General features: G+C 41.7%; 1 long non-coding RNA gene across 2 annotated transcripts; it reads right to left on the bottom strand.

The window, feature by feature from the left end:
* Nucleotides 1-3,731: 3,731 nt before the first annotated feature.
* LOC138954563 (uncharacterized) lies at nt 3,732-6,434 on the bottom strand. 2 transcript variants are annotated; one of them, XR_011451893.1, is made up of 4 exons: nt 6,317-6,434; nt 5,352-5,457; nt 4,884-5,015; nt 3,732-3,874 (listed from the first exon to the last, which is right to left on the bottom strand). It is a non-coding gene; the product is annotated as an uncharacterized lncRNA (long non-coding RNA). The 2 variants fall into 2 exon arrangements; XR_011451894.1 differs by having other exon boundaries at nt 6,294-6,343.
* Nucleotides 6,435-9,621: the final 3,187 nt, after the last annotated feature.

Below are 9,621 nucleotides of genomic sequence, written 5' to 3'. Positions count from 1 at the left end.
ACACTAACAAGTCGCGTAAGGCGAAAATACAATATTTAGTCAAGTAGCTGTCGAACTCACAGAATGAAACTGAACGCAATGCCATTTTTCAGCAAGACCGTATACTCGTAGCATCGTCAGTCCACCGCTCATGGCAAAGGCAGTGAAATTGACAAGAAGAGCGGGGTAATAGTTGCGCTAAGAAGGATAGCACGCTTTTCTGTACCTCTCTTTGTTTTAACTTTCTGAGCGTGTTTTTAATCCAAACATATCATATCTATATGTTTTTGGAATCAGGAACCGACAAGGAATAAGATGAAAGTGTTTTTAAATTGATTTGGACAATTTAATTTTGATAATAATTTTTATATATTTAATTTTCAGAGCTTGTTTTTAATCCGAATATAACATATTTATATGTTTTTGGAATCAGCAAATGATGGAGAATAAGATAAACGTAAATTTGGATCGTTTTATAAATTTTTATTTTTTTTTACAATTTTCAGATGTTTAATGACCAAAGTCATTAATTAATTTTTAAGCCACCAAGCTGAAATGCAATACCGAAGTCCGGGCTTCGTCGAAGATTACTTGACCAAAATTTCAATCAATTTGGTTGAAAAATGAGGGCGTGACAGTGCCGCCTCAACTTTCACGAAAAGCCGGATATGACGTCATCAAAGACATTTATCAAAAAAATGAAAAAAACGTATGGGGATATCATACCCAGGAACTCTCATGTCAAATTTCATAAAGATCGGTCCAGTAGTTTGGTCTGAATCGCTCTACACGCACGCACGCACGCACACACGCACGCACACACGCACACACATACACCACGACCCTCGTTTCGATTCCCCCTCGATGTTAAAATATTTAGTCAAAACTTGACTAAATATAACAAGTCGCGTAAGGCGAAAATACAATATTTAGTCAAGTAGCTGTCGAACTCACAGAATGAAACTGAACGCAATGCCATTTTTCAGCAAGACCGTATACTCGTAGCATCGTCAGTCCACCGCTCATGGCAAAGGCAGTGAAATTGACAAGAAGAGCGGGGTAGTAGTTGCGCTAAGAAGGATAGCACGCTTTTCTGTACCTCTCTTTGTTTTAACTTTCTGAGCGTGTTTTTAATCCAAACATATCATATCTATATGTTTTTGGAATCAGGAACCGACAAGGAATAAGATGAAAGTGTTTTTAAATTGATTTGGACAATTTAATTTTGATAATAATTTTTATATATTTAATTTTCAGAGCTTGTTTTTAATCTGAATATAACATATTTATATGTTTTTGGAATCAGCAAATGATGGAGAATAAGATAAACGTAAATTTGGATCGTTTTATAAATTCTTATTTTTTTTTACAATTTTCCGATTTTTAATGACCAAAGTCATTAATTAATTTTTAAGCCACCAAGCTGAAATGCAATACCGAAGTCCGGGCTTCGTCGAAGATTACTTGACCAAAATATCAACCAATTTGGTTGAAAAATGAGGGCGTGACAGTGCCGCCTCAACTTTCACGAAAAGCCGGATATGACGTCATCAAAGACATTTATCCAAAAAATGAAAAAAACGTTCGGGGATTTCATACCCAGGAACTCCCATGTCAAATTTCATAAAGATCGGTCCAGTAGTTTAGTCTGAATCGCTCTACACACACACACAGACACACACACACACGCACACACGCACACACGCACACACGCACATACACCACGACCCTCGTTTCGATTCCCCCTCGATGTTAAAATATTTAGTCAAAATTTGACTAAATAAAAAAAGCAGATGTATGAGTGTAGTAGTGGAAATAAATATGAGGTACAGCTGTCTGCCCGACAACTTGTCGAATAAGGAATTATATTGGAAGATATATGTGAAAGTGTGAGACCACAGCCGATCAAAAGTCCGTCTGCTACGAACAGCTTCGATTTGAAAGTTTTCAGGGGTCGATTATTCTTTTCTAAGATACCCAAAACAAGGTTTAAGAAAAGCGCTATTGCAGAAAACTGTGACATGCATCTTCACGTCGGATAACTTGCTCGATAAGGCCTTCTATTAAAAGATATTTCAGAAATTGTGTGAGAGTGATGTTTGACGGACGTTGTAGCCTCTCAGTGCGGACTCTTAAAGTCCGACTACTGTGACCGAAAACGAGGCAAAAATGAAAATTAGTAATTAACACTGTTTAGGAATTATATTGAAAGATATATGTGAAAGTGTGAGACCACAGCCGATCAAAAGTAATTAACACTGTTAATTACTCATTTTCACGTGAAAATGGTAACCCTAGGTTTTGGCACTAGTACGCCGTCATACGATAGTCAAAGTGTGTTCCTTTCAGAGTATTGTCCACGGTTGGCAACAATTGCTGTTGTTTTCTTCAAACGTTGTACTGCCATTTTCTTACTAATGTTAGATTTAAAATGTGCTTGAAGACACCTCCATGAGCCGTAGGCTTGTTGTTGTTTTCATCATTCAATTATAAATGTATGTACATTTCATGTGTAAGTAAATGGAACTAAGACATGGTTTGAACCAAATGTTTTAAAAGTATTTGATTCTGAATTTTGGAACGTTGGCAGTCTTTTTGTTTTTGGATAAACTTTGTTTAAAGCCATATGTACTCGATGACTATACACGCTAATTGCTTTACCAACAGCTGGAGACATGCTAAATTAAGTTCCCTGCAAAATATTGTGGTCTAGGACCCCTTCAATGTTGAGATATGTTAATTTTCATTTTGATCTGGATCGTCCTATTTATAGATTTGCCAACAGAGGTAGCGTTGACGCAAGGGAAATAACTCCGCGTCTTTGTTTACATCCAAAGTTTTTGAGACTCTAAAACAAGCTGTAATGCATGTATATGGTCCGCGCATGGCGACATATCGTCATTACATGGTCTTATGGTGCGTTTGACATCGATTATGGGCAAACTACACTTTGTAAACACGGGAGCGCGTACATATGCCTTTAACAATACGCATCATATCGTTGCACATTAAAGTCGTAACCATCAATAACAACAAAACTCTACCCTCACTATTTAAACTCGGGGTATCAGTTCGTAGTTTAACCTTCTAATCGTGATACACAGATGGCTTCTGCTTCATCAAGACAGAACTTTAACCGACACTGTCTGGATACTGTACAGGTAACAACTACACGAGCGGATGAAAGCATCGTGTGATAGGTATCCCAGCTTGCACATTGCTGATTTTAGAGATAGACAGGCAGAAACATATGAACGGTAAACTGAGTATATCAGGTGTCAAATCGTTAGGCGCAAGGTGAATACATTTATACAAACACGAGTAAGCACGCATGCATTAACTCAATCGCACACGTGCACACTTTTGTGCACACACACACACACACACACACACACACACACACACACACACACACACACACACACACACACACACACACACACACACATAAACACACACTCACACACCGACGTACGGACGGACGGACGGACGGACGGACGGACTTACAGACAGGCAGACAGACAGACAGACAGGCACACACACACACAAACATACACACACACACACACTCACACACTCACACAGACACACACACACAGACACACACACACACATCACAGACACACACACACAAACATACACACACACACACAAACATACACACACACTCACTCACACACACACACATACATATACACACACACATACACACACACACACACACAAACACACACACACACACACACACCAGATACAGCTGTCTGTTGATTTTATTTGATAGTCGTTGCAGTGGTGTTCACTCTCACAACGGGGCGGGCCAGAACCGCCGACGACAGGGTCACAGTATCGACTCAATCCAATCGCAATGATGCAAGTTTGTCTTCAACGGCTACAGCTGAAAGTTTACAAATCGGTTTTAAAAAGAGTCGTGTCATTGTCAAATATAATTATATGCAAAAAAACACGGATTGAGTTTGATTGAGAATCCATGTCAGATGATACTTAAACCGACATTGTCAAATATTCTACGTACTCTACTTGGGGCGGGAAGTAAATTCCTATAATCAGGTTAAGGTATGTAAGGATTAATGGGATACTTAACTTAGGGAGTAGATCAAAAACAGTTATCCTACATAAGTGAGAGAGACACTCGGGGGATAATAATCGTTCAAATCACACGTGTGTATATCATGTAAATGAGGTCATGTCAAGCAAGTCTGGCAGGGACCTGTTTTTCCACAGCTCATGATGCCAAAGTCACCGAGACAAACGTCATTATAGAAAAAAAAATTGCGCTCGCTAATTACCCTCGATGATTATTTAGAACTAACAAGTCACGCCACACTTTCAGAGTGACGTTTCTTTGCTTTGACGTAATAGATTGCACGAGGCTTTAGAAGAGATCGAGGTTTCAAAACAAGCGTCTTCAATTTAGCTGCCTCGACTGCAGGACATTTTCAGTGAAATACACGTAAGTATAGTATGTAGGATAAACGGAATACTACATGGCTTGCTGTTTCGTACCAGATTTACACTCGTTGCTTTTTGAAATAGTGAACAGCTCGCTTTCGCTCGCAGTTCAATATTAAAAAAAAAAACCTCGTGTAAATCTGCCATGTAGTATTCTCTATGTAGTACGTCGTGTATGAAAAATGCTTTTCTTACACGTTTTCTAATAACTATGCTTGTTAATAATAAGCTAGCTTACACTTAAAATGAAACGTTTGAACACACATCCACTCTCACACACACACACACACACACACTTGCACACACACACACATACACATACACACATACTCACGATCACACACACCCACACACACACACCCACACCCACACCCACACACCGACACCCACCCACACACACACACACACACACACACACACACACACACACACACGTTCTTGGCGCCGTTTTAAAGCACATCCCCAGCAGTGTCGTCTCGTCCAACCAATACATTTTTCAGTGCCCACGAGACAGGAAGCCTTGATTCGTTTCAGTCCGATTGTAGTCTGTCTCACTTCTCCAGAATCTACTAGACCAGAACACAATGTAAACATTAAATACAAAGATTGGTACATGCATATATTCACACAAAAACACACACATACACAAATACTCACACACACACACACACACACACACACACACACACATACACACACCCACACACGCACACACACACACCCACACACGCACACACACACATAAAATGTATGCACACAGAGAAGAACACACACACACACACATATATATACACCCCCCCCCACACACACACACACACATAATCACACACACACATATAGAACCACATAATATTTACTACACACACTCAAGAACACACACACGAATCTAACCTTGAGCTTACCTGGGGAAACTAGCATGAGGACCAAGAAAGGCACCACGACAATGAATATGGTATCTGCCATAGTTGCTTTGGACTGTAATTTATGGGTCGTTCAAACAGCTGACCACTGCAAAACGAATACGGACACTTATTTAAAGCCACGAAAGTAGCGCACGCGATTTTGTGTGTGTGTGTGTGTGTGTTTGTGTGTGTGTGTGTGTGTGTGTGTGTGTGTATGTGTGTGTGTGTGCGTGTGCGTGCGTTCTAAGGTCAGCACAAGATCTGATTAGTGTGTATATTGCGTGTGTGTGTGTGTGTGTGTGTGTGTGTGTGTGTGTGCGTGCTTGTTTGTGTATGTTTTTGGATTTGTGTGTGGATTTCCTACATATTAAGAACCGTACTTACTTCTTGCTGCTTTTTTTCATTATTCCACTTTTAAAGATAATTCTTCCTAAGCATGACAGTCTTCAGTAACATTACGTTAACAAATAGAAGCTTATCTTAACCCAATAAGGAAAACTCAGGAATCTTTTAAAGAACAGAAACAAATCTTGAGTCTTGAGTCAAGCAGAAAGAAAAGCACAGTCACCTTACAGAAATGCCTTAATTTCTAGTCACAAACAGCGAGTGTTTTGAAGATTGGTATGAAGACTGTTTCAGGCTAACCCTTAAAATTATCAATCGTACTTTTTGGTTTCGATTTAAAGGAAGGAGAAGTCGATTTTTCAAACCTTGTTTAACAAAAAACAAGTAAAAAAGATAGAAAGCAAAACAGAAGAAAAAAAAACACACAAACAAACGAACGAAAAAACAACCACACAAACAATTAGGCAAACAAACAGACAAACAAAACCAACAAAAATATCATAACAATCAGACAAGCAAAACGCCCAACAAACAGACAAACTAACATACAAACTAGCCAATAACACAAGCCACCAAACACACAGATATAATACACACCCAAATACAAAGGCTGTACTTACACTGTCAAATCGTAAGTAACTGTTTGTAGTCTAATCGTGGTTTCCCCAGAGCTGAGAAATAATCTGTAGTCAACTATCTGAGCAGGATACAAAAAGCAATTCAATTTCAGTTATACTGTTCAAAAAAAGAAACGCATAGCTTGTAATATTTGGTTAATTTAGTTATATGGCCACAAGGATATCCACCAAACTGCAGAAAATGTTTATCTGGTCGTCGACCTTTCGTCCTTTGCCACAAGTGAGCTCTGCACGTGACGCATGCGTTATCAGTGGCTACAATGTCAAAATTGCTCATTTGGCATGACCACTCGTCATGCTTCAGTGTAATCTCGTGAAACTCGGGGAATATTGAGCTCTCACCATGTCTTCCAAAACCCATAAAAGCGGATTGTTCGCCACAAAGAAATCAGACGACAATTCAGCGACGAAAGATGGCCCGATTTAGTAGAGAAGACCGCCAAATTGCATTGGGTCGTTTACAAGCAGGCCAAAGTCAAAGTGCAATCGCCAGGCACTTCCACATGTCCCAGAGCACCATCAGTAGACTGTGGGTCAGGTTTCAAGCCACTGGCTCCGTTGCTGACTTGCCACGAGCGGGAAGACCAAGGGCGACAACTGCTGCTCACGACCGCTTCATACGGCTCCGCCACCTCCGGAATCGTTTCCTGTCGGCCACATCTTCTGTCCAGGCTCTCCCCGGGCCACACCGATTATCGGACCAGACCGTGCGGAACCGCCTGCATGAAGCTGGTTTGAGAGCTCGCAGACCTCACAGATGAGCTGTCCTCACCCGCCGCCATCGCCAGAACCGAGTGCAGTGGGGCAACCAGCACCTTCGCTGGACCGTCCGGAATCACTGGAGACACGTGTGGTTCAGCGACGAGTCCTACTTCCTGCTCCAGCGACATGATGGTCGGAGGAGGGTCTACCGGAGAGTAAACGAACGTTACGCGCCCAACTGTGTGGATGAGGCACCCGTTCATGGTGGTGGAGACGTCATGGTGTGGGGGGCGATCAATACCGCTGGAAGGAGCACCCTGGTGCACGTCCAAGGGCGCATAACTGCCCAGCGATACGTGGAGGAAATTCTGCGCCCACACGCCCTTCCTCTTCTGGCTGACCAGGATGCCATATTCCAGCAGGACAACGCTCGCCCGCACACAGCACGACTCACCACCCAGTTCCTCACCGACCACCATGTCCAGGTGCTTCCCTGGCCATCCATGTCGCCAGACATGAACCCGATAGAACACCTCTGGGATGAATTGGACAGACGTGTGCGCAGGCGAGAAGAAGCGCCGGCAAATCACCGCGATCTATTCCAGGCACTTCAGGAGGAGTGGGACACCATCCCACAGCAAGATATCCGGCATCTGATCCAGTCCATGCCCAGAAGGTGCCGGGCAGTTGTTGCTGCTCAAGGCAGTCACACCCCCTACTGACTTGACAGCCTCGGCACCCAATCGTATTGATTGACTGATTGATTTGAAGATGCAAATGAACTGTGTGTGCATTCAACTGTGTCCATACCAAATTTCAAACAAATAATCTAAATATTGGCTTTTCTGTTAATTTTTTCGAAAAATAAAACAAATTTGGCAAGTAGCAACTATGCGTTTCTTTTTTTGAACAGTATATATTGCATTCGTTCTGCATACAAGATCGCCGATAACGTGTCATACCGTCAAATTAAAACACACATACACACACACACATGTACATACACACACACACACATACACACACACACACACACACATACACACACACACACACACACACACACACACACACACACATAACGCACACACACACACACATACACACACACGCACACACACACACACACACACACACACACACACACACACACACACACACACACGCGCGCGCGTGGGAAAATGGATTTGCAGGTAGTAATTACACGAGCGGATGAAAGCATCGTGTGATAGGTATCCCAGCTTGCACATTGATGATTTTATAGATAGACAGGCAGAAATATATGAAATGTAAACTGAGTATATCAGGTGTCAAATCGTTAGGCCCAAGGTGAGTACGTAGAGGTTACATGCCGAGTCTCAGTGATTATTAAAAATAATGGTCGAAGTTTGCGGATCATGAAAAATGCGAGCTTTAGCGAGCTTTTTCATGACCGCGAACTGACCATTATTTTTTTATAATCACTGAGACGAGGTGTATAACCTCTTTATTCCTCCTTTCTTCAGTTATTCAAAGAAAAGAGGAGTTTTTTTGCAAAAGTTTGATCGAATCCTATTCACTCAACCAGTCAACCTGCGCAGACGATCGATTAATGCGCGGTTGTATAGTTCCGTGCAAATCATTCCTTTCTGTTAACACTTCTTGTCAGTTTTCCTATTTTGGACTAAAATCAAGTACACAGATATGCTGTTATTCTGCTGTGGCAGCAAAGGCAGATATTGTCTGTTCTGTATATGTTTTGGTATCGCTTAGGATAATGTTCTTTCGTCAAATGGGACTAGCAGACGAACTTTTGCACCCGTGTTCAAACGTTAAAAACTGTTTGAAGTTCAGTTTTCTGGGGAAAATAGTGTATGAAACCGCTTTATGTTGTTTAAATTGATGAGATGTGTGCATTTGGTTGCGTGTGATCTCTTTATTAAATGAAATATTGTTGAAAACTGACCGTCGGATTGCAGGCTGTTGTCGAAGAAACTGAGTGAAAAGAAATTTGAAAGGGGAACTACTCTTGTCGCTAGACAAAGTATGAAAGTTACTTGCCTTGGGAATTTGCTTGTAATGAACGTTTGTGCACAGCAGATCTAGATTCAGAAAACAACCAAACTCATGGATTTTATATGGAGATTCAAGTGTTCAAGCCTGTATATAGTTGTTAATTTAAATGCGGTATGGGCGGGGATGTAGCTCAGTCGGTAGCGTGCTGGATTTGTATCCAGTTGGCCGCTGTCAGCGTGAGTTCGCCCCCACGTTCGGCGAGAGATTTATTTCTCAGAGTCAACTTTGTGTGCAGACTCTCCTCGGTGTCCGAACACCCCCCGTGTGTACACGCAAGCACAAGACCAAGTGCGCACGAAAAAGATCCTGTAATCCATGTCAGAGTTCGGTGGGTTATAGAAACACGAAAATACCCAGCATGCTTCCTCCGAAAGCGGCGTATGGCTGCCTAAATGACGGGGTAAAAACGGTCATACACGTAAAAGCCGTGGAAGTTTCAGCCCATGAACGAACAAACAAAAAACAAAAAAATGCGGTATGTTTGTATTGTTTGCTCCAGAGATGTATACTTCGTACATTAGAGCGTTCGG

The sequence above is a fragment of the Littorina saxatilis genome, unplaced genomic scaffold, assembly GCF_037325665.1.
Source record: "Littorina saxatilis isolate snail1 unplaced genomic scaffold, US_GU_Lsax_2.0 scaffold_2306, whole genome shotgun sequence".
Taxonomy (NCBI): Eukaryota; Metazoa; Mollusca; class Gastropoda; order Littorinimorpha; family Littorinidae; genus Littorina; species Littorina saxatilis.
Note: the sequence above shows the minus strand (reverse complement) of the source record. Positions and strands in the feature narration are given on the sequence as shown.